The sequence below is a fragment of the Nycticebus coucang genome, chromosome 22, assembly GCF_027406575.1.
Source record: "Nycticebus coucang isolate mNycCou1 chromosome 22, mNycCou1.pri, whole genome shotgun sequence".
NCBI lineage: Eukaryota > Metazoa > Chordata > Mammalia > Primates > Lorisidae > Nycticebus > Nycticebus coucang.
The window spans coordinates 2374082-2398248 of NC_069801.1; the positions used below are offsets into that span (position 1 = coordinate 2374082).

The following is a 24167-nucleotide window of genomic DNA, read 5'->3' on the forward strand; positions in this document are numbered from 1 at the left end:
GCAGAGCTAGCGGGAGAGTGAGTAACTGGCTGGGAGCCGAGGTGGGCAGAGCAGCATGTGGCGAGGCCTGCAGGGACCTTCTTGGGTGTGCTCCCCACCATGCACTGGACCCTGGTGGCAGGACCCCCACGTCTCTCTGCATAGCTCCCCCAACTCAGTGCCTACACTTCAGAGAGAGTTGCTGCTCCTTATAGCTCCAGAACTGGATGTGGGACCTGGCTCTGGCCATCCAGAACCTCATTGTGTCCATGGCTGCAGTGCTGGGCTCAGAACAGGCTTTCAGCACATCCCAGCCAGCAGGGACTATTGGGAGAAAAACAACAAAATTGGAGGCACATGGAGCCTCCACCCCAGAGACTTGATGGACACAATGCATCTTCCTCCAAGATTCAATGAGCTTCAGACTAGTCATCTTGTTGACATGACTTGGTGTTCAGGAAGGGTGAAACCTGCCATTAACACATGGAAACTTTCAAAGCCCATGACTACAGCATAGGCCAAAATCCATCCTGGTCCACGATCATCTCTCTCCCCGGAGACTCTGTCCTGTGCACTGTGAACCCTCTGGTCAAAGGCGTGTCATCTGCCTGGCGATGGCGCAGGCAGGCTGAGAACGTTACAGCAGAAATTTTAGGAAACATTCAGCTAAAGATCAAGCTGAAGAGAAGAGAAAGATTCTTCAAAACTAAGCCAAAGGGGAAAACGAAATTCAATAAAAGCAGAAAAGAAGTAGATGAAAAAGTGTGAAACAGCCAATGTGGCTACTGTGTAAATTAAAGTCCAAATGCATCAGAGAGAAAGATGGTTGGGAGCCTTGATAAATCCTGCCTGGAGGAAGAGTCCTAGGAAATTGTCCCTGCATGGGAAGAGTGGATTTATGGCCAGGGTGGCATCCAGTGAGGGTGGCTGGCTGGCAAGGAGGGTAAAAAATGACTTCTGCTCTAGCTTGGAGCCCCAGGAGTAGTTCTGCAGCTGGGAGAATGAAGAGGCTGCAGGGTGTGCCTACCAGGCAGAGACCTGCCCCACTCTCCCGTGTGGTGTGGGGGATTCTGGGTGTGAAGGTGACTAGGAAGCTGCAGAGCCAGGGAGGAGGACTCTAGGGACCAAGGAGAGCTGCTCAGTGTCAGGGATTTCTGGGGCAGACCAGGGAACAGTGCACTGTGAACTCTCTGCTGCACAGTCATCCTGACAGCCAGGAACACAGCCAGGAAGGGCATGTTGTGGTGCTTAGAGGTGCCACACACACAAGCCCTGAGGCTCTGCTCCTTTCTTTCCCACCCCGACCTTGCCCTGCCTTCCAGTGGTACTGAGGGGACCCAAGAATGATGCTGCCCCTCGGTGGTAGTCGATGGGTCCAGGGAGGCTGCCTGATCCAAGCTGGGCCACTAAATTCCTTCATGGGGAGCTCTGGATTTGGGAAGGATGCAGAAACTTGAAGCATTCTCTGTCTGACAGGGTGGCTGAAGATCCAGGGATATTACAATTCATGGTTTTCTTCCATGAGGCCTGGGGAGAAAAAATAAGCACTGGTAGGAGAGGAGAATACAAAAGATGTGCTCAGAGAAGCAGCGGCATCTCAAGGTATGGCCGAAGCACCCTGCATCAGGTCAATCCCTGCTCTTCTCACTAATTTTTCCTCGAATTTGATGAGATTCCAAAAGATTCCCCTTCAAAACCCTCTCTTTTACCTGCAGTGGGCTGGAGTTGGGTTCCTCTCAGGGACCACTGCAGAAGGGAAGGGCTGGGTGAGGGGCTGGAGCTTTCTGGGGCCTGCAGGGCCCCAGCAGCCTTGCAGCACCATCTCCCGCTCTCCTGCCCAGCATGGCAGCTTCTTGGCTCCGTGCACAATTTCTCTTTGGTTCTCAAACTCAGTCCAGTCGCTGGGCTTGGGAATCTCAGAAAGCTGGTGCTCTGGGAGAGGGGTTGCTGCCCTTCTGGCATTTACAGCTGGGTCTGTAGCCTCCTTGACCTTCCTCGCAAATCCAGGGCCCAGAAAAGCTGTCAAAGAAGGGACAGAGTACCAGCGAGTTCCTCTTGCCACAAACAAACCCGAGAGACCCTCAACCTGCCAGACTTGGCAGACTACAGAGAAGCAAGTAAGTCTTCCAGTGACAGGTGACTTGTGGGGAAGGACTTAGAGAATGGTAGTGAACAGAGGCAGGTGAAGATATGGTTGTAAACCTGTGTACAAACTGCCTGGGAGGAAGCATTTCAAAGGTGGGTGGAAAAGTCTTAAGTACACTTGCAAGAGGCAGGAGTCTGGGAGACAAAATGGATTAACCTGAACAAGCGCCTCCAGCAGGAACTCAGCTCATGAACAGTCAGCTCTCCGCAGAGCTCAGGCAGAAAGGTCGTAGCAAGCCCCAGGGAAAGACATTACCCAGAAACTTGCCGGCTCCTGAGGCGCCCAGAAACCTCTTCTTCAGCACCCAGGACAGCGCCGTCACCATTGTGACTGGTCAGAACTTATTCTACAGACAGAAAATAGTTGTATGTCACTGGAGGAAGATGATTGGAGTCCTCCTTAACTGCCAGGGTTGGTAATGACCTTAATGATCATGTAATTCAGCTCTTCAGTTTGACAGAGGAAGCTTAGCTGAGGTGGGGGAGATGCCTTGCTCTGAGTCATGTTTCTAAGTTGGAGTTAAAACAAGGACTAGAGGCCACATGTAGTGGCTCACGTCTATCGTCCCAGCTCCTCAGGAGGCTGAGGCAGGAGGATTGCTTAAGCCAAGGAGTTTGAGGCTGCTGTGAGCTCCTGATGCCACAGCACTCTATCCTGGGTGACAGAGTGAGACCCTGTCTCAAAACAAAGGGACTTGAATTTAGGCCCCTAAGATTTCCATGAATCTCCCGTCTCATTGTGCCAAACTGAACCCCCAGCCACCTGCAGGAAGGTTCACAGAAGGGAGCAGGTGCTACTGAGGGTGCAGGTGGGTCCTGCAGCTCTGTCCTGTCGCTGAGCTAGATGAAGCTTTTTAACCTCTCCCAGCCTCAGTTTCCTAATGCTGGTACCAGTGTCTATGCCTACATAAGCTGGCTGTTATGAGGGCTTAATGAGACAATGTTTGTTGATACTTACCCGAAACAAAAAAATGAATCCCTACTGTAGAGTTCAGAGAAATTTGGTAACTTTTCTGAGGATGCTCGGCGGGTAAAGGGTCAGATTGGTTTGATTTCACAGGTCCCTGGGCTATGGTGGATTTTCCCTCCATCTTTTTGGTTCCTCCCTATAATGCAGATTGGATAATTCCTACTGAGATATCATTGCATTCACTGACTATTTTCTCCATCACCCCCCTTCTACTCATCCCAATCACTTTTTTTTCTTATTACAGTATTATATTTTTCTCCAGTTTTTGTCTGCTACTATTTCCTGAAACTCTTTATCTTTCCATTAGTTTCAAGATTGTTCCCCATACTCACTGGAGAATTTCTGTAGTACAGGGTTTAAAGTCTATCATAAAGTCATAAAGTCTATCATAAAGTCCTTGTGTCTAAGGTGACTGTCTCTGTCACCTTGACACCAGTGTCTGTTAAATTGTCTTTTCTTGTGGGTGTCGAGATTTTCCTGGTTGTTCATATGCTGAGTAATTTTGGGGTTGAATTGTGGATATGTTGAACGTTGTGTTATGGGCCTCTTGGCCTCAATTAAATGTTATTTAGGATTTTTTTTTTTTTGAGACAGAGTCTCATTATGTCACCCTTGGTAGAGTGCTGTGACGTCACAGCTCATAGCAACCTCACACTCTCGGGCTTAAGTGATTCTCTTGCCTCAGCCTCCCAAGTAGCTGGGACTACAGGCACTCACCACAGTGCCTGGCTATTTTTCTGTTATTGTTGTCATTGTTTAGCAGGCCCTGGCAGGGTTCAAACCCACCAGTCCTGGTGCGTGTGGCTGGCACCATAACCACTGTGCTATGGGCGCCGCGCTGGAATGTTGATATTTTTGATAATTTAGCAGGCTATCAACCCAGCTATGTTTAAGCCTCAAGCCTACCAAGGACTATGGTTTCAATGCCAGTTTCATTTTCAAAGTCTTTGCACTGCTAGTTAGATTTGGCCTGTCTGTGCACCGCTGGTGGCCAGCCTGGGACCCGGGAGATAGTGTGTCTCCTAGTTCCAGCGTCTTTCTTCACGCTGTTTTGGATCTGATCTGTATATCCGCAACTTAGGCATAAGCCCTGACGCTTCCCAAGCTCTCTCTGTCTGCAATCTCCCGGAATTTTCTGACTTGTTAGGGTTCTTCTTTGGCTTTATTTAACCCTGCTCTGCCATGCACTTCCCACACTAATCCTGCCTGGGGCTGAATGGTGGGAGGGCAACGTAAGAACAAAAGCCGTGGGGTTTACCCTGCTCTCTGAGGACACAGTGTCTTTAACCAGAGAGGAAGCATCTCCTCATCTCCTGCCTTGGGGTTTTAGGCTCCTGTGGGCTCTTGCTGTGGACAGTAATGTTGTGCCACAGTGGCCGTGCTTGGGACTGGAGGACAGAAGAAGTTGAGAGATGTCTCCTGCACTTTCTGAGTGTTAGAGATGCTCTCCTCAAAGCAGAACCAGATGGTTTCTCCAGGAGCTCCCTCTGTCCACATAAGTGCCCATGTCTGGGTCATGGGCCTGTGTTGGGTCCAGACTTTGGAATACTGGAAGATAATAAAATGGTAAAACCATTGTTGGCTCCGTGTAACTCTGAGATCCTGTCTTCTTCCCCCATCTGTCGGCTATGTGCAGACAGAGCTGCCCCCTGTCCTCTGCTCAGGGCTTGTTGGGTGCACTCAGTGGGGACATGTGGGCAATCTGCTTTCTCTTTTTCACCCTCAGAGCTTGGTTTGGATAGAGAGCTCGGTGACTTCAGAGCCCACTTGTTCCTCTAGGGCCCGTTGCCTCTTTGACAGTCCAGGGCACTCCTGAGACGGAGCTTCTCCATAGAGGGAGGGAGGCATCCCCCTACAGAATTGTGTGGGGTGTCAAGGGCAGCCACCAAAACACCAGCAACATCAAAAGGCTGGCGCCACTACCTGCTAGTCATGAGATTAGGTTGAAAATATAGTCCCTACTTCTCAAGCTCACTGTCAGGAGATCAGAAGCTACCGGGTAAAGCCAGCATAGTTATACTCTTAGGAGACAAAAATGCAGAAAATGCCAAATCCTGAGGCACACGAGGCCCTTAGCAGCCCCACAGCGTGGAGGTTTGCCCTTCCCCTGTCTGAAACTCTCCCTGCTACTCGACTGTGGTCTGCTGTATTATTTTCTCCTGACTCCCTATTCCCTTCTTTACTAGTTTCCTGGGGCTTCCATAGCAAACAACCACAAACTGGTGGCTTGGCCAACAGAAATGTATTCTCTCAAAGTTCTAGAGGCCAAAGTCCAAGGTCAAGGCAGGTGGATTCTTTCTGAGGACTGTGAGGGGGATCTGTCATGTGCCTCTTCTAGCTTCTGTGGACATGACATTTCTTGGGGCTACTTGGCTTCTGGAAGTCCCACCCTGCCCTCTGCCCTCATCCCCCCGGGGCGTTCTCCCTGTGCACATGTGTTTGGGTCTAAATCTCCCCTTTTGATAAGGACACTTGTCATAATGGGTCAGGGGCCCATTTTACTCCAGTGTGAACTCATCTTCACTAAGCCCTTCTGCAAGGACCCTATTTCTACCTAAGGTCACCTTGTGATATACTGGGAGTTGGGACGTCAATGTATTGTTTCTGTCAGGGAAGGGGGGACACAATTCAACCCTCAGCACCTCAGCCTTCTTGCCACACTCACCTGCAGGTGGACTGGACTTTCAGGCCACATTTCATGCTGGGCTTGGCCATGGCACTTGCTTTGTCCCAGAATGTGAATGGCCGTGACATAGCCCACTCCCAGCAGGAGGTTTAACTCTGTATATGTGGTCTGGCCCACCTGTCTTGGCTCCATTTTGCACCCCAACAGCAGTATGTGCCAGGCTCCTGGACCCTCCTTTAGCCTGGGTTTCACAAGAGAGACAGACACACAAAGCCCAGCAGAGCCCAGCAGAGCCCAGCCTGAGAGCTCAGAGCCCAGCAGAGCCCAGCAGAGCCCAGCTTGAGAGCTCGGAGCCCAGCAGAACCCAGCAGAGCCCAGCAGAGCCCAGCCTGAGAGCTCAGAGCCCAGCAGAGCCCAGCTGAGCCCAGCTTGAGAGCTCAGAGCCCAGCAGAGCCCAGCAGAGCCCAGCCTGAGAGCTCAGAGCATGGCTAATCCACAGCCCTGTAAGCGTGAGGAAGAGAGCTTGTTGTCAACTCCTGAGATAGCAGGATTGTTTGTCCTGTGCTGACACTGACCATTACACTAATTTTCTGCCTAACTAATGGCCGGAGGGAAGTACGAATGTTCACTGGAAGCTAACATGACAAACCTACTTAAAAACTCCATCACACACCTTGAAAATATTCTCTTATTTTTAAATACTATTATTGCTAATAAGAGCTTAACAGCATGGCCTTCACTGTAATTTGATGGGAGACCCACGTGGATTTAGGCGTGCAAGACATGACTAAAAATGCCTGCAAATTATTCAGAGACGTTTCTGCTGCAAAGCGCAAGTGGTAGGGATAGCGCGTTCTGCAATGTGCCTCAGCACGGGCTTGAGCTGCCGGGACTCCAGAAGAGTAAAGGTCCCAGCTGGGGTCTGGAAAGGGACAGGGGACATAGGCAGACCCTGCCCTTGTCTTCACACGTCCCAGGGGCCCTGTCACCACTGCCATCCCTTTGGAAGTTGTTTTTCCCAAGTGCCAGAGCAATTTTGCTCTGCAGTGATTATGGTCTGCACAGGGTTCAACTTCCAGCTCTGCCTCCAGGACCTCACCAGGAAGCCGGGCCTTCCACTCACACTGGAGAGCACCGGCCAGAGAGTCTCTATTTGGACAGGAGTGATGTGCAGGTGGGGACCCTCACTGCGGGGGCTGAGTCTCCCCTAGCACACTGCATGGGCTCTTAAGGAGGGCCTCAGGATGCAGGAAAGCCCTCTCACATCTGTGGGTGCTCTCAGGTATGCAGGGGACACAGGGTGGCTCGGTAGTTCATAAACTGTTAGCCCTGTGAGTCTGGCGCTGGGATCCCCACCTCAGAGCAGACACAGGAACTGGGTGACACGGCACCTCCGATTTGCACACTGGTCACTTCTGGGCTGGACGCGCTGACTCCAGCCTCACACTCTAGCTTCGCTCTCTGTTGGCATGTCAGAAGGATGTGTTGATGCAGTGAGGTGTTTACTGGCCTCAGAGGCTGGGGAAAGCCGCGAGGTCTTGTCTGGGGAGAATATGGTGGTCTGGGGTGACGTCTGCCCCTCTGGAGTAGCAGAGTCCTGCTATGGGGCTCTGTGTCCCCAGGAAGCAGAAGGACCGGAGGCTTCTTATAGGGTGGCAGAGCAGGAGACTGGCCCCAGAATGGAGCAGGTGGGCTGAGGGGGGGAGGGAGGTGGAGACTCTTAGGCTGTGAAGAGCAAAACCTCTGTGCCAGGGAAGGAGAGAAGCTGGGTGCAAAGGTTAGCTGGAAACCCATGAGCTGTTCTGAGGGTTTTGGAGAGACCTTGTGTCTGAGGGAGGGGGTTGAGGTAGGTGGTCAGACCCAGGTGCTGTCTGGATACTGACCCCTCCCCACGTGGGGTGGGGCTGACACTCGGCTGCATCCCTGTTGGCTCTACTGCCTCACTCCCCTGTAGCCCACCAGGCCCTCTGGGGCAGCTGTGCTCGCTTGTGAATGAAGCCAGGTGGAATCATTTCAAGAGCTGGCAGAAGTTTCTAGTGCCTGGGTATCCAGATGGTCTTGAAATTGCTGATCAAAACTATCAGGTTAGGGGCTAGTGTTGGGGGTGGTGGTGAGTTAATGAAACGGAAGAACCAGGCTTCTGGAGCTTCAGCTGACCAGGCCTGGAGGGGTTAGAGTAACAATGGCCCCTGTCAGGGATCCTTGGTCCTTGCAAGGGAGGGTCAGTTCTCTCCGCATCCTGACCCTCGAGCTTTTGTGGTGCTGTTCTCAGGGTGCAGGAAGCAAGTCTTCTTGGCTCAGGTTCCAGAGGTGTCAATGGAGTGAATGGTGTCTGTGATCCCTGGCCCAGCCTCTGTCCCTGTCCTGGGCAGCTCTCTGCCCACCAGAAGGGCAGATGAGGGGACAAGGAATGACCCCTTGTCCGTCCATCCAGGAGGGACAAGTGCTGACCCGAGGGACCCGGCCAGGGACCTTTGACCTGCTGGCACACAGAGCCCTGCCTGCTGCCTAGAGGGTTGCAGAGAGTGAACTGCTTGAAGTCAAGTTCAGCCCCTGCAATTCAGAAAAAAGTAGTGACCTCTGCAGAGGTGATGTGCCTCCTGCGTCTGGGCGCCCCAAGGAGTTTCATGGAAAACGTTTTATTCATGAGGCTTCCTCAGTGCTGAGCATGGTATTGCACATGTGATGTCCACAAACACTTCTGAAAGGCTGTTTGTGTGACGGCCAAACACTGCGTCCTGAGCTCACAGGCTGGGACTGCCCATGAAGGGTGGGCCCAGGCAGGGGTCCTGGGAGGAAGGCCCCCTGGTGTGCCCCCTGCTCCATTTGGAGGGACACTCAAGGGCCGAGAAGGGCAGAGACCTTCCCTCTTGCTGTCTGGAGGGCAGAGGTCTGAGATGAGGCTGTGCCAAGCTGAGTCCTCTGTGGCTTGAGGGACAATGTGTTCCAAACCTCTCTGTACAGTTCCTGGAGCTACCCCTGGCTGGTGATCACAGGGCTCTGGCTGCCTCTGTCCTCACAGGGCCTGCTCCCTGTTCGTCCCCTTGTCTCTCTTCTCTTGTCTTAACAAGGACGCTGGTCACTTTGGATCAGGGCCCACCCTAGCCCAGTAGGGTCTCATCCGCAGACACTCTAATCCCCAGTGGGGTCGTTCCCATAGAGCACTCCGAAGTTCTGGGGGGCGTGAGGCTTGGGGGCCACTGTGAACTCCAGTACAGGCAGCCAGCAGCAGCACTGCCCCTCCCTGCCGGCTCCCTGGTCTCATGTTTGGGTGCTGGAATCAGCAATGTCCTTTGGGGGCTTCTCCCCATCTCTCCCCGATGGGGACCCATTCCCTAAGCCCCAGCCAAGCCTGAAGGCCTCGAGGCTGCTCAGGTGGATGGAAAAGAAGTTTCTTTTCTTCCCACTGAGATGGCACCGCGCTGTGCCGAGCTGCTCACCACGTCAGGATGCATTTGGATCACCTCCTGGAAGGCTCTTCTTAGGAACGTCTCAGGGAGGATCAATGACTAATTCTCACACGCAAGAGGCCCTTGCTGAAAAGCCGCACTTCCAGCTTTATGCTTCTCCACTCTGGCTTTTGTGATCCAGATTAGATTTCTTGAACTTTGGAATACAAATCAATATGTTTCAGAAGAGCACAGTGCTGGAGGGGATCTCAGCCAAGCAGTCTTTCAAGTGATACTCACTGTTTGAGACACTTCACATAGTTTCGATGGAAAATCAGGAGGTAGACTGACAGGCCGACAGCAGACTCAGAGAGAGCAAAGCTGTGTTCAACTTGTAATTGAGAAAGTACCAGCCCACCTGCCCCGCAGCTGCCCTCTTCCCATTTAGCAGGAGAAGGTGCTTCTCCTGGAGGCTCAGACCTGCCATGGTCCCAGGAGGCTGATTTTTCAGGACAGAGCGGAGGAGCTGGCTGTGAGGCTGAAACCTTACAATGCTCCTTAATGACTCGAAGGCAGCAGCTGGGCTTGCTTTGGTGTCAGTGATGGCAGGGAGGTCGTCTAGAGCTGTGGGCAGGGAGGAGCACAGGCCAGGTGTCAGGCTCATGGGAGAGGGAGCCCAGCACTGCCTTGTACAATCATGGGTGGCAGGAGTGTGGAAGGGCTGGGAAAGTGGAAATGGGTGGGCTGTGCACCACGCAGAGCAGCCACCCTCAGCCCCCTCAGCATTTTGAGTCCCCTTGGCCCCTGTGTGAGAGGCAGCCCTTCCATACTGTTCCAAGTCTGAGCGAGTAAATTATGTTCTCGGAGCTGGTGACCCCCCGCTTCCCCAGGAATGTTTTGGAAGATGACTCTGGCTTCTCATGCTGAGAATGACTCAGAGAACTTGGAATCAACCTCCTAGGAGCCCCAGGAGGGGGGATGAGAAAGAACCGGGTGCGAGGACCCGGCCCCAGGACCCAGCTGTGCCCTCCCTAATTCGCTGGTGACCTTGAGAAAGCCACTAACTTTCCTTCAACATCTGTAAAACGGCACTGTGACGCCAGTTGCTCTCCCCTCAGGGGGTCCCACAGCCCTGCAAATGGGGAGCTGGGTCAGAGCAGCTGGCGGATCGTGAGGCCTCAGGTGCGTGCTCTCTGGTTTCTGCGTCTCCTTCCTGACAAATGGCCCATGTGGCAGAGGAAACATCAGTTGTTCCGTGATGATGGGGGCGAGCATAGGAGCTGCAGATGACAGCGAAGGCTGGGCTGCAGGAAGGCGGCATGCGGGGAGTGTAGGCAGCCCCAGCCTGGGCCTTGGTTTGCTGAAGGTGCCAGGAGGGGTGGGCGGGTGGGCATGATGGGGCATCTCGGAAGGCCTGACCTGCTGGGCTGGACTGTGCACGTGGGTAAGGGGCTTACTTTGTGCCCAGCAGAGTGACCCCCTTTGGGCTTTAGTGCCCAAGTAGTACCACTCAGCTGTCCTCGTTTTAGTCAGAGGGGAGAGTGTCAGTTACCCCTGGTTGGAACCAAGGTGCTGAAGGATCATATTTGCACTTGCAGAAGGGGCCTGGGAGGAGGCCGCCCTCCTGTGATAAGCAAGAAGGGTGGGGTTGGTGTGAGCTGGAGCCCCCCTGAGCTGAGAAGCTTACAGGCTGTGTAGGAAGAGGAAAGCCCAAGGCTGCTGCTTTGGCTGTGGCCACGGACAACCTCCGGCCCTGGGTGCTGGCCGTCTGGGCTGAATAGGCAATTGAAGCTGCTGCTGCAGCCATGGGCCACCTGGGGAGGTGGGAGAAGGGGCAGCTGCTGTAGGGGCTGAAACAGGGTCTGAGGCGGCTCTGCCCAGCTTGTTCTGATACTGCGGGTCAGCTGTGGCCCAGCAGGTCCTTGCTGTGCGGCTATTGCTTGAGCTGTGGCTGGGTACCCTGTGAAGATGATTTTGGAGGAGGACCCTGTGTGTGCCTGTCCCTGCTGTGTCTGTGTGGTGGCCATGGCCCACAGCAACAGGACCAGGCTTGGTGCAGGCTGTGGGTGCCCACTCCATGGTAACAGTGGGGGAACAAGAATATCTTGTGTGACTCTCTCCAAGCCTCCACAAAATCGAAAATACAGGCCCTGCACTCTGCTAGGGATAATGGGATTCCTGGCTAAGAGTGTGTCCTTCAGTCTGTGGACCCCAAAGAGGAGGCAGGGCGGGGTCCACCACGCAGTTTCACACCCTGCCTGGCACTCAGGAGAGGTTAACGGTGAAGGAAGCTCACTGTTTGTGAGCTTGTTTTGTGTCCCCAGAATGGACTGCATGTGTTAAATAGCCACAAAATTAAAAACGTGGCATGCTCAAATAAACTTGGAAACACAGGATAGTAGAAAGATAAGCCCTTTTCCTTCCTGCAGAAGTTTCCAGAGTTTTCCTACCGGCCGGACCCAGCTGCAGTGTTCCCTCTACCTGCGAGACTGCAGAATCTACTTTTGGAGATGCCGAGATGTCCGACAGGTCTGGAAAGGGCTAGTCCAGTGGAGCTCCCTTTGGTTTTTCATTTATTCATTCAACAAACAGCCAGGGAGGATCCATCGGGATCAGTTGTGTTCTAGGGACATGGGTGTAAAGGACGTGCCTCCTGTCCTCTTTCGATGGAGGCGACAGATGAAGACACAGGCCCTGACGTGGCATGGGGGTGATGTGGGCTGCTCAGGGGCCTGCGGGCAGAGGCTCTGCTGTGTTCCACATGGCTGTCTCCTCCACATTCAGCCTCGACCCTGTTCCTCATGGGACATGTTAGGTGATGTGTCCTTGTCTTCCACAGGTCACCATCCAGACCTCCCAGAGAGCCTGGGCTTGAGCCAAGGGCAGTGCTCAGTGTGGTCTCTGGGATAAGAACCAGATGAAGGCCAGGGACTGAGGGCCACCGTCTCTACAGCAGGACACGTTTCCCAGCCTCACCTGTAGTAAGTGTGGGACCACGTGGCTGGGTGTGGCCATGGGGAGGCCAAGGTGGGTAGGTGTGGAAGAGGGAGATTCTGAGCTGGCAGAGGCCCAGGTCTCAGAGCCCAGCTGCAGGCATTGCTCTCGGGGACGGCTGTCCGGTCATCGCCCGTTCTCAGGTGCACTCCAGTGGCCAGGAAATGACTGTGACTGTGCTGGTTACAGCAGCTGGTGTGTGTCACCCTGATGGAGGCAGCTCCCCATACCCCAGCTATCAGAAACAAGGCGTCCAAGATGATGCATGTCCAGTCTCAGCACCCCGAGTGGCTGGGAGGCCCTGGCAACATGGTGCTCATGGGCTGGGGAGGGACTGGGGTCAGCTGTGGTTCTTGAATATTTTAAACAGGTCACAGCTTCTCTGAGCCTCAGTTTCCTCAAGTAAAGGAATGGGATATCTCTCTTGTTTATTGAGTTAGTCTAAAAGAAATTAATAGAAAAATGCAAAGAGGAAAATATAAAGAGCCCCCAAATCCTTTATAAAGGCCCCCAATTCCTTTAGGAAAGTAGCAGTTTGTGGATGGAGAGCTGAGGGGCCCAGTGAGGGCCCACTGGTTTCATGGGCCATAACCAACCTCCCGAGTGCTGGGTCCAGTGTCAGCTCCTGGAACTCCAGGCATGGGTTGGGGGCCTCCATCCCCAGGACTCAGGACTGCTGTATCTGTACCAGCCCAGGCTGGGAAATCTGTCGTCTGCTACTTAGGGTTCTGTCAGCCACAACCACAGTGCTTATTCCAGACCAATTAAATGTCGCCTGTACTTTAGTGGAGCCATTTAGTCCAATACTCTTTAATTACTGTTTAAAAATTAAAAAGGCACATTGACGATTTCTGATTAAATCTCCATGAGATGCCCGGATTTGGAGAGGCAGATGGGCCACTAGGTCATCTGTCTTCCAACCGTTTGTGGGAGACCCTCGGGGTATCCCCAGGTGTGCCAGAGCTGTGAGGGGGCAGCTTCTTCTCCAGCTCGGTTCAGAAGGAAAATTGCAGAGTCCCCAACTGCCTCTCAGCTGCTGTGACTTGAGGATCTGGGACTGTCCACACAAAGGGAAGACCTGGGAGAAGGAAGGCCTCCATTTCCCTGTTCATTTGTTCACTGGTGTGGCACCTGCCACAGTCCTGACCCTGACCCTGGCTCTGGCCACCCACAGATGCCAGGGTGTAGGAAGCAGAGGCTCTGTCCCCCGGTGCAGCCCAGTGTGTGATGTAGCCAAGACACCCAGTGTCACACTTCCTGTGGTCTAAGTCAGTGAGTGGTGGTTTTATAAAGGGTTGCTGCGATGTGGAATCAAAGTCCATATCACTAGCCTTTCCTTTTTCTGTGACATAAAAATCCATTCTTTGAATGGATTTTAAACCCATGGACATCACACATTGGTGGTTTGGAAAATAGCATTTTGCTGCGTTTTGCAGGTCTCCCGAATGTCAACACAATTTTTCTTTATTCCGTATGGGGAAATTGCATTTGTTCAAATCACCACCCTCTTCATCAGAAAAGTCTTTAAATATTGGGAAGCTGTCAAGCTTATGGTGGTGGATACAAGTTTTCCCAAATTCTAATTTTTGCTTGAAAGGCAGAACTCTATTATTGGCAACAAATATTGTGAGTTGTTTTCCGCGAGGTGACAGGCTCCTTTTATATATTTTGAGAAAATGTCTACCAAATACCCAAGTCTAAATATTCTTTTCCAAGCAAAAGTGGTGTTTCATAAAAAAGTGGATCATTCAGCTATCAAGTCCAGCGGTTGTTTATTTCGGTTTGCTCCAGGATTTAGGAGAGCTTCCCCCTGGATCAGGTGGAACGTTACATATGTAACCTCGGGATTCAGTTCTAATAAGAATAGTAAGTTTCACTGCTCCCTCAGGGCCAGGCTGCACCACCAGGGCCCAGTCCCTCTCAGTCACTGCACGGCGAGCTCACTGCTATCCCCATGTGCACATAGTAGGTTGCAGGGGCTCTGCTTCCCGGGTCACTCAGGATCCAGGCCCACGGTAGCTCCTCCAGCTCTGGGTTTCCTCCCCGGGACAAGTGGCCTTCTTGGCAGTTGGCCTGGGAAGAGAGTGCTGAAGGGTTTCATATAGGAATTAGACTCTCCTTCCAGAAGAGGCACATGTCACTTCTGCTCACAGCCTGCCGGCCAGAGTGAGCTGCTGGCCTGCCTAGGTGTGAGGACTGCGCAGGCACCTGGGAAGAGAGGCGTTAGTGAGAGCATGGCCAGTCTGCCACACCCATCCACCTGCCCACCTGCCTGCCTGCTCCCAGTTTGAGTCACCTGCCCACTGTGGCTGGACTCTCTGTAACTCTGCACCTGCCCCCGAGTCTCACTGCCTATAACCTGCCTGTGACCAACTGTCTTCAATCCTTTCATCTCCGTGTGGGGAGCTGCTCCTTCCCAAGCTTTCCATGCTCATGGGCAGATGTGGGAACATACAGGCAGGTTTGGGTTCCTGACGCCTGGATCCTCCTGTGTTTAGCCCCATTCTGGCTCCTCCTGGGCTCCCCCCTGGGGATACGACATGCTGCAACCACAATGGGGGCTTCCCCAGGAATGGCTCCAGCTGATCTAACGTGGGTGTGGGGTGAGATGAGTGAGTGATGGGACCTGCCTCGCAGCCCTGGCTCCACCACAGAGAGCGGGCTGTGGTGACCCCTCCTCCCTGGGCCTCAGTTTACCCCCTTTGTGAGGGAGGGGCTGGCTTGTCTTCTGGACCCCTCCCCTGCAACGGACCGCTCAGTCGGTGGCCTGTCCTTCAGGTCCCTGTTCGAGGCGCCACCTGCAATGGGTTGGCCCTGTCGGTGGTCTTCAGTCCGAGGGGGTGCAGGGAGAAGGAACGAGGAAAGTTGAGAGGTCGGCGCAGGAAAAATGACAGACTGCCACACAGCATGTGATGAAGGAAGCAGCTGTGAATTTATTGGGTACACATGTTGGTATTTATACATTTTTACAGAGCTTACATAATGCAATCTTTTTGCTTACGTGTGCGGGTTATCTTTGCGTTTACAAGTGTGATTTATCATGCATTGTTATGTTTTAACGTTCCGCTTCCGGAGGGTGGCGGTTATTAGTCAACTCTGCCCGCTTCCTCCTATCTCAGTTTCTTATTATCTTTTTAGAACAGCTTGACATCTTCTTTACGTTAATGCTTGACTAATTCTACATTTACTATTTGATCTTATTGTTATTGATAATTATAATTTTGATTTAGAGTAAATTCCTTGACAAGTATTATTTTTCCTATTGATTTTTATTATGCGTGACAATTGGTGAAACAAGATGTTCTGAACAGGACTTTATGGTGGGTGGATGTGTTTCAGTGACTTTGTAACTTATGTAGATAATTTGTATTTCATGTCCTTGAGCTTATCGTCTTAGCTTACTGGTGGGAAAACATCTTTATGTGCTCATTGTTGGTGCCACTGAGTTTAGCAGCTCACAAGGCTGTGCTCTATCTGGATTAGTAGTGTATTGTGCTCATTCTTAGGAAAGCACATATTGACAATTTATTAGAACAAACAGACTTCTGGTACAGGATGACAAACACATGAGTAGACGCCACAATCTTTAAACTTAAGCGGGTAACTGAGTATGCTAGGCAACATTTCTGATGCTGTGCATACTGGGGGCAGCTGGGGGCAAAGCTCCGGGGAGCACAAACCACCTTCCCGTCGTTCTGTAACGCGGACAGCACTGCCTCACTACGGCTATATGCCGTGGGTGCGGCATTTCCCCCTTTTTTGTTTTTAAACCGCAGTTTAAAGACTTCTTGGCGTATAGAGATAATAGAGGAAAACAGACACTGTATGAGACATGGTAACAACAACACAACACAAAATGACAAATAACCAATAATGGTTATGAGTACAATATACTGGATCCAGTTAAGAGGATTGAGTGCTTTAAACCCATTAGTTAAAGATTGAGCCAACGTGTTAAGAGAAGTTATTGGTAAATGAGCTTGACTCATGGCTGTAATATCTTGTTGTAAGCTGTGTAAATTATGTGTTATATTATTGTCTCTCTAGACACCTTGAAGATGTGCTTGTACTTTGTTCCATGAGTTAGATACATTATATGGTAAAGGTGTAATGTAAATGGCTTGAAATGCTGAGTGACATTTTGTTTGTAGTTTTTGTTGTATGTACTTAATGTTTTGACCTAAAGTTAAGACTACCCTTTTTAACACATTTAATTTAGTTTTAAGCTTATTATCCATATTAGCTTGTGTCATTAATGTTAAAGTTATATTATTGCCAAGAGTATTGACATAGTATGTTGTATGTATTTGTTGCACTAAAGCTGTAGTAGTTATAGCAAAAGTAGTGATTATAGAAATTAAAGCTGCAATGTCTAAAATTAAAGCTGTTACAAATTTCTTAGGTCTAATTAATTCATTAAGTGTTTCTAACACTTGTAATGCTGTATTATCATACTATGGATTGCTTTGTAGATTTACAGGTAATATCACATAAGAAGGTTTTTTTATAGTTAACATAACATTTACTTGTTTATCATGTTGCATATTAAAGGACGCAATACAATTAGTTATTTTTACAAGTTAAAAGATTTTAAAGGAAATACATAGTTAACTGGATCACATGTAAATTCTTTCATAAATTCTCTTTTATGAGTTTCATTTAACCTGCACAGACCATCTACAAACATTCTAAACTTTCTTGAACTTTTGCCCTGCCTTTTACTTTTTTACATAACTATTCTGTTTCAGGACAAAATTTATCACACAAGATTCTTTCTTTACACAATGTCATTCTCCTTTCTGTTTAATTTCTCTTACTCTCAAAAACTCACTTTCCACCAAACAGGATCCTAGTTTACTATGAAGTCACTTATTCACTCAGCTAAACTGATAATTAGAAGGTTTAAAAGGCAAGAATTTTATCCGTTGACAAAGATTCAGTTTGTAAAAATATTTTTCTTATTTATACAAATTACTAGTGGCAAAGGGCCAATAATAAAGGTTCTAAATCTCACCCTTGGGATTCTGCCAGTGCTGCTGTCTGGGGGCTGTAACACTTGGGAGGCAGGCCCGCCCCACGAAGGGCAGGGGGGCCCTCAGCTTCCTTCCCCGCTGGGTCTTTTTAGCCGTCTTGGAGCCAGTGGAAATGCGTCCGGTGGTTTTGTTCGCTATCGGCGAGTGTACTTTCATTTTCTTCAAGCGGTGGGTGAGATCTTGCAGCAGCCGCTGGCGTCTCCTTCTGCGTTGTTTTTTCTGAATCTGAGTTAACTACTCCTGGAATAACTGTCCTTCAGGTCCCTGTTCGGGCGCCACCTGCAACGGACCGCTCAGTCGGTGGCCTGTCCTTCAGGTCCCTGTTCGAGGCGCCACCTGCAATGGGTTGGCCCTGTCGGTGGTCTTCAGTCCGAGGGGGTGCAGGGAGAAGGAACGAGGAAAGTTGAGAGGTCGGCGCAGGAAAAATGACAGACTGCCACACAGCATGTGATGAAGGAAGCAGCTGTGAATTTATTGGGTACACATGTTGGTATTTATACATTTTTACAGAGCTTACATAATGCAATCTTTTTGCTTACGTGTGCGGGTTATCTTTGCGTTTACAAGTGTGATTTATCATGCATTGTTATGTTTTAACGTTCCGCTTCCGGAGGGTGGCGGTTATTAGTCAACTCTGCCCGCTTCCTCCTATCTCAGTTTCTTATTATCTTTTTAGAACAGCTTGACATCTTCTTTACGTTAATGCTTGACTAATTCTACATTTACTATTTGATCTTATTGTTATTGATAATTATAATTTTGATTTAGAGTAAATTCCTTGACAAGTATTATTTTTCCTATTGATTTTTATTATGCGTGACAATTGGTGAAACAAGATGTTCTGAACAGGACTTTATGGTGGGTGGATGTGTTTCAGTGACTTTGTAACTTATGTAGATAATTTGTATTTCATGTCCTTGAGCTTATCGTCTTAGCTTACTGGTGGGAAAACATCTTTATGTGCTCATTGTTGGTGCCACTGAGTTTAGCAGCTCACAAGGCTGTGCTCTATCTGGATTAGTAGTGTATTGTGCTCATTCTTAGGAAAGCACATATTGACAATTTATTAGAACAAACAAACTTCTGGTACAGGATGACAAACACATGAGTAGACGCCACAATCTTTAAACTTAAGCGGGTAACTGAGTATGCTAGGCAACATTTCTGATGCTGTGCATACTGGGGGCAGCTGGGGGCAAAGCTCCGGGGAGCACAAACCACCTTCCCGTCGTTCTGTAACGCGGACAGCACTGCCTCACTACGGCTATATGCCGTGGGTGCGGCACTCCCCTCCCCGTGAAGCTGTCTGGACCAGATCTGTCTGGTCAGCCACACACCAGGATTTTGCATTTGGTGTAGTGCATGAGTTTCCACCAAAATAGCCTCGTGACCTGGCTCTGGGAGGCATCTCTGTCCCTCTCTGTCTCTGTCCCTCTCTGATTCTCTCTCTCTCTTTGTATATACATTTATTTATTTATCATTACGCTCTGCAGATGCTCTTCCACCTGAATGCTGGTGGCACTGGGCTACTGTGTTGCAAGGCCTATAATTAGAATGAAGCTCTGTGAACCCATCTGCAGTGGTGGCATGGAGCCAGAGCCTGTCCCCTCCCTTCTCTGACCCTGTGTCCTGGTATCTGGGGTGACTTTGTCCAGGTGCTCCTGGCCTGGGCATCTGTGTCTTGCCTGGCATCCTTTCTGCCAGGCCCCACTGGGCTGGTTCAGCACCAAGGCCAGAGGCCGGTTGTTTAGCAGTGTCCAGAGTGACCAGCCCACTGTGCCCTGTGGGGTCCTTTCAGGGGCTTGTCAGAGGTCCGAGTCAGGACTTGTGTCCCTCCTCCACCTCCTTTCTGTGAGGCACAAGTTCTGTGAGAACCGTGATGGGTCAGCCTCGTAGCAGGGTACCGAGTCTGGATGGGTCAGCCTTGCAGTAGGGTACCATGTCTGGACGGGTCAGCCTCACAGCAGGGTACCATGTCTGGATGGGTCAGCCTCGCAGTGGGGTACCATGTCTGGACAGGTCAGCCTCACAGCGGAGTACCGTGTCTGGATGGGTCAGCCTCACAGCAGGGTACCATGTCTGGACGGGTCAGCCTCACAGCAGGGTACCATGTCTGGATGGGTCAGCCTCACAGCAGGGTACCATGTCTGGACGGGTCAGCCTCACAGCAGGGTACCATGTCTGGACGGGTCAGCCTCGCAGTAGGGTACTATGTCTGGATGGGTCAGCCTCACAGCAGTGTACCGTGTCTGGACGGGTCAGCCTTGCAGCAGGGTACCATGTCTGGACTTGGTCATCATTCTCCTTGGAGGCCACGGGAGCAGACCCTTCTGCACCCTTCTCCTCCTGTCCTGCTGTGAGGCTGTAATGGGGTTGCACTGTCTCTCAGAGAAGGGGTGCCTGCAGACCTGGACTGCATACCCAGAGAGGGAGGCGCATCCTTTGAGTGTCTTAAAGATGCTTCCTGTGGCGATTCAAAATAAGACACACTTTATTCTGCTGAGGACAGGCTTGCGCTAGCCCTGGCTGTGCCGTCTTCCCAGTGCTCATGGAGGGCTCCAGCCCAGCTGTACACCATCAGCCTTTCTTCCTCCAACTTTTCCTTTCTAAGCCTGAACTCCCAGGGGAGAGAGTTCAGGCTAGGGAGGTGCTGTAATTCGGGTGTTTGTCCCTCCAACCCTCATGTTGAGATTTGATCTCTGATGTTGGAAGTGGGGTCTAACAGGAGGTGTTTGGGCCATGGGGGTGGACTCTGCATGGATAATGAGAAATGCCCTCCTTGGGGGAGGGGTTCTCACTCTGTTAGTTCCCATGACAGCTGGGTGTTAGAAAGAGTCTGGCCCCTCTCTCCTCCCTCCCCCTCCCTCTTGCCTCCCTCTACAAACCTTTCACCTTCCACTGTGGTGGGAGCAGCCTGAGGCCCTCCCCAGAAGCAGATGACACCACCATCCTTCTTAGATAGCTGCAGAGCTGTGAGCCAAATACCCCTCTTTACTTCATAAATTACCTGGCCCCAGGTGTTCCCTTATAGCAACACAAACAGACTGAGAGATAGTGGGTACCAGGAGTGGGAAGTTGCTCAGGAATCAGTGTCTGGACGTTTCGGTCCTTGTGGAGTCTGAGTGTTTGATGGTGTTGAGAGGACTGAGTCAAGGCCCCTGTGTTCACTGGGCCACCTGAGCCCCGCTACCCCAGGGCCAGGGTGCTCTCAGCCCCCTTTCCTCGAGTTCTCATGGATGGTTGCCCTCTGCTGTTGCAGGCTGTGAGGACACATTCACCGGGGACGTTCATCACCTGCAAAGCCCGTCACAGATGTCGAGACACACTTATTATTACTGTAGGCCAAGTACTAGGGGCAGAAGATGGTGAATTTTATGAGATTGTTGGGCTTCCATTCATTCAACTGACCTTCCACCCGTCTTATTTATCTTATTGGCTGCCAGGCACTTTCCCAGACACAGACCACTTGGTGGTGTGTAAAAGGGCCCTGCCTGCACGGAGCTCTCCATCAGATGGGGCAACAGCCCCAGGTGAGTGACATGGGGATGGATGACAAGAACGGGAGGCCAGAGTGCCAGGGAGCCACCTGTGCCAAGTACTACAGGGAGGCCAGTAGCCAAAGGTCCCCCATCCTCCCTTCCCAGATCCAATTTTCCAGGACGCCCAGGCGACGTGAGCAGAGGAGGTGTGGATTCTCTTGGTGCAGGGCATTTGTATTTACTGCAATGTGGATTCTACGGAAGCCACAGCAATGAGAGATGGTTTGTCACACTCGAGTGTGCAGGAGCTTCATTTGGGAACCTGGAATCACTCGTTTCTAGGACCCATCTGTAGTGATCCTGGTTCCTGAGGGCTGGATGAAGTCCAGGAGAGTTTCTGTTTTGATGGGTGGTCCAGCTGGCTCAGAAGCAGGTGAGTTGGGCCATGCTGGGCAAAGGCCGGCCCGGGCAGTGGTGACTCTCCCAGTTTCCTGCACCTTCTGACTTCCTGTGGCCTGCTTTGTGGTTGAGGAGCTGGAGAATGTGCTGTGGCAATGAACTCTTTTTGATGTTTTGTTTTTATTTTTTCCTGCTGTGCTAGAGCAAGGCAGAAACGGAGTGGAGGGTTCTCTTGAATACGGGTGTATTGATTTGCCTCAAGTTTCCTCTGCCAAGGGCCATCAGTGAGAGCAGGTGCCTGCACCTGACCGGGGCCTCCAGGGGACCTCAAAGTTCAGATCTCTCGCACCTTGTCTCTCTCTCCTCTGTCACTGAGAAGGTGAGCGCGTCATAACCGTGAAGTGAACATTGTGGGTGATGAAGAAACTGCCCACACCTTCAGTTACGCACCTTGCTACACAGGTGCTGGACATCCACAAGGGGCCAGTGGTGATGAGGGAGCGCAAGGCTGCGAGGGCCTCTCCGTCGGGTCCCTTATCACCAACATCAGCTTGATCTAGTACTGCCCACATTTATCACTGTTGTCCCTTTAATTTATTTCTGAGCTGTGTGAAGCCAAGCCTGGGTTTTTTCTGCTATTCAGGGCTCAAGGCCAGGAACAACTTTCGAGTGGAGACCCCAGGTCTTAGTTCATTTCCAAAAAGGTGGATTTATTTTTGTTTTTGAGCCTAAGGGCTGCTCTGTTATTTTCACAGTCTCCATTTATCATGTGTGTTTCTGAAATACTCTGTGGACTTTGGGAGGCTAAACCGGGTGCTTGTCACCTGAGTGCTGGGTGTCCTGGGATCACCCTGGCCTCACCCTCTCCTCCTGGTTCTCATCGGCCAGCCCTTTCCTGCCGCATGGGCCTCTTCCCTGCTAATGTGCGCCCTCACCCATGGCCAACGCATGTGGGTTTCATTAGCAAAGATTAGACTTTCAGCAAAAGAACTGATTGTTCCTTAAGGTTGCTCCGCCAAGCAGATATGTTTTCAGGCACGTTTGGGGGGGAAGACAAGAACCAGGGAGAGCGAGGGAAGACATCGGACTTGGTTTACTCTTCTGGAAGCAGCAGGATAGGAAAAGACCGGCCCTTTCCTGAGTTCTTTGCACAGGTGGAAACCGTATTTTTATTTAATAGGAAAATTCACGGATGGGGGAGGCGTTTTCTCTCCTTTTCATTTTAGCAGCATAACTTCTCTTCCCACCTCCTCCGTCCTCAGCATCTCAGACAATCATTAAAAGCCTTAAATTTCATTTAATTTTTATAAATCTTTAAAAAGTGTTCCTTCCCTCACTCCCTGAATTACAAGTTCATACTCTAGCTGGGGGAGGTGAGAGTGCTCTCAGGTCTCAGGGCCAGTGGAGTGTCTGGTGCGCCTGGGTTTTCTGGGTGTCTCCAGAGAGACCCCTTTTAGAGGGGAAGGGCTGATGGTGCTAGGCAGGGGTCTCCGGTCTCCTCAGTTTCCCCCTTCTCTCTCTTTCCAGGACAAATGTCCTTTGTAGAGTCTGTTCCCCCGTGTGGCTGCCACCTGTCCTGCCCTGCCTCTGGAATGAAGGAAGCTCTATCCTTGAGCTGACGGTGCCTTCTGAGAAAACGGTGCCTGTAATGGAGCCTGGTCTTGAGAGGAGATACTCTCCGCAGAGCTGATGGACCCTCCCAGCGCTCTCAGCCCACCTTAGGTGCCCACGTTTCCTGGGCACCATTTTCCCCTTTTGCTGTTGTGGTTTGGCTGCCGAGCAGCCCGCGGAGCCCATCCCAGTCCCGACACTGCCTTCACGGCTCTGCCACGGCCAGAGCCCCACGAATTAACTCACACGACCTGGGGCGTCGAGTCCTTTACCTTGGCTGAGCAAGGCCTCGGAGCTGCCGCAGGGGCATTAATCCTCATTTTATGTGAAGAAACAGTGAGGGAGAAAGGTGCGCTCATGGCTTAATGTGACTAAATATCATTCCACACCCCCCCACGTATTGCTGCTCAATTGGAAGCCACGGGGATCGGGCCAAGGGGAGAGGCGCAGTTGCATAACCAGATTCATAACCCTCCATGCCTATTTATCATAAAATCATTTACGGCTCCATAAAATGTGTTAATTTGGGCAGCCAGTGATGTATGTCTTTGATTTAGGAGCTGACATTTCTGCCCAGTAGTTGCTCAGCGTGGGCTCTGCAGCCTGAGAGGGGGCAGGGCAGGGAGGTGCCAATTTGTGATGGTCGTGCTGGGCGGCTGGTCTTTCCTGCATCCGGGGAGGCACGAGGGGCCTGGGGGGGCTTGGTGCATGTTGAGGGGAGAGGGTGGATCAGCTGCACCCCTACCCAAAGGCTGGGGGATGTCCAGAATTCTGCAGTTTATTAAATTCTCAGTGTGATTTCCCTTGAAGGGGATAGGCTGCTTCATGGGTGTCCATCGCCCAGGGACATTATTTATTGAGCACGTGCTGTGTGCTAGGGTTGTGCCTGTGTCCTGGGGAAGGAAATCATGTGAAAACCAGGTGGGGCTCCAGCCTGTAGAATCCTCCCCCCACCTGAGCCTGTGTCTTGTGGCCTCTGGGTGTGTCGAGGGCAGGTTACAGGAGAGAGGGCCCCAGAGACATCTGCAGCTCCCAGCCCACCCTCTCATCAGGGCCCTTGGGTGATCTCCTTATCATAAACCTGGAAGGGGCCCACATGGACAGGCTTCATCTAGGGATAAGTAGCCCAGAGGTGGGCACGGGGGTGAGGTGGATTTCAGAACAAAAGGAAACAGAAGCTCGGTCATCTGGGGTGGGCGGTCCTGGAGAACCCCAGCAGGGCCTTCTTGTCTCCCACCTGGAGAAAAATACTCTCATAAAACAGGCTCCGCTGTCCTTGTCCAGTTCAACCTCCCTTCCCACTCCTTCCCACCAGCTTCTCTTTATTAATTTGAAAGGTAAACAGCCAGCGCTCTTGGAACTTGATGTTTCCCTCCACCCCCATAGTTTATTAAAAAAACTAAACAGCTAGCAAATCATTTTTATGAGCAATTAGGTGCCCTGCAGTGTGTGTACCCGGTGGGCTGGGCTGACAAAGGATTGACAACCCGGCAGGGCAGAGTGGGCTCCCAGGGTCCTGCTGCAGCCCCGCTGGCCACTTGC

General features: G+C 51.3%; 1 long non-coding RNA gene across 1 annotated transcript in view; it reads left to right on the top strand.

Moving 5' to 3' along the window:
- Positions 1 to 24167, top strand: part of LOC128575348 (uncharacterized) — a 60890-nt gene that overhangs the window by 29689 nt on the left and 7034 nt on the right. Inside the window, exon 2 of the long non-coding RNA XR_008376979.1 lies at positions 11949 to 12090. This is a non-coding gene — a long non-coding RNA (uncharacterized LOC128575348). The remainder of the gene's footprint in view (positions 1 to 11948; positions 12091 to 24167) is intronic.